The following is a 1,019-nucleotide window of genomic DNA, read 5'->3' on the forward strand; positions in this document are numbered from 1 at the left end:
TTTAACTGAATCCACGTCTCACCGGTTAACATGTCGGAGTAACGGCAGCTCCTTACTTCAGCAACCTGTATTTCTAAAGAATTAGTTTTTCATCGTACGTAACAGGAAGTACTCTACTTGTCGACTTAATATATTTTCATATTCATATTTTAGAATTAAACATATATAAATACATTAATAGTTAATACCAAGCCTACGTTGTGGAGTTGAAGCTGAGCTGGACTAACGAATGCTGATGGTAAGAGACAGAACGCTGTCATGTGTATGTGACACAACAGAGTGTCTTTCTTGCAGTTTTCATTCTCTTCAAATAGGCCACGACTAAATAAAGACCTTTATTCTGCTGAGAAATTAGGGTGCAGTGTGGTGGAAAAATGCTGCGAGTCTATTATCACTTCCTCCAAATCAGCAGGACATTTTCTAGTCTGAACAAGGTAGATCGAAACCCAACAGCAGACTCTTCGGTAATGACTAATCTGGTTTTTCACCTTGCATGAGCTACCTCTAGTTTTTTTTTTGAGACCACTTCCTGTCAAACCTCTTTGTCTCTCAGCCATCACGTGCACTGCAGCTCTGTTTGTTCCTGCCTCACGTGTTATTTCACAGCAACCAACAATGAGCAATATAAGTGATTTTTTTTTCTTTGTACTTTGCTGTTGTTGCAGAAAAAAGGTCAGAAGTGTGCATTTGGTGACATGAACATTTGGAGATTATCGTTCTGTTTTACACAAATGTAATGAAATCAAATTTTTTTTGCTCAAATTTGAGGTCCAAGATGTTCTTTTGGTCAACAGCTGGTTGGGTTACTTTGATCGCTGGTTTCCACTCATCTTTCCAGATCATCTAGATTCTCCTGCAGTCAGAGATTCACACAACACACACAGAGCGGGCAGGATTTTATGGGTTTATATGAGTCATTTACTTGTATTTTTAATAGGCTGTGGTGACTGAACCTCACTTCACTGTAAAATGAGGTTAACAGGTTTATTGTGGGACATTTACTGTCTAGTTTATGAGCT

The sequence above is a fragment of the Stegastes partitus genome, unplaced genomic scaffold, assembly GCF_000690725.1.
Source record: "Stegastes partitus isolate 25-593 unplaced genomic scaffold, Stegastes_partitus-1.0.2 Scaffold157, whole genome shotgun sequence".
NCBI classification, from domain to species: Eukaryota; Metazoa; Chordata; class Actinopteri; family Pomacentridae; genus Stegastes; species Stegastes partitus.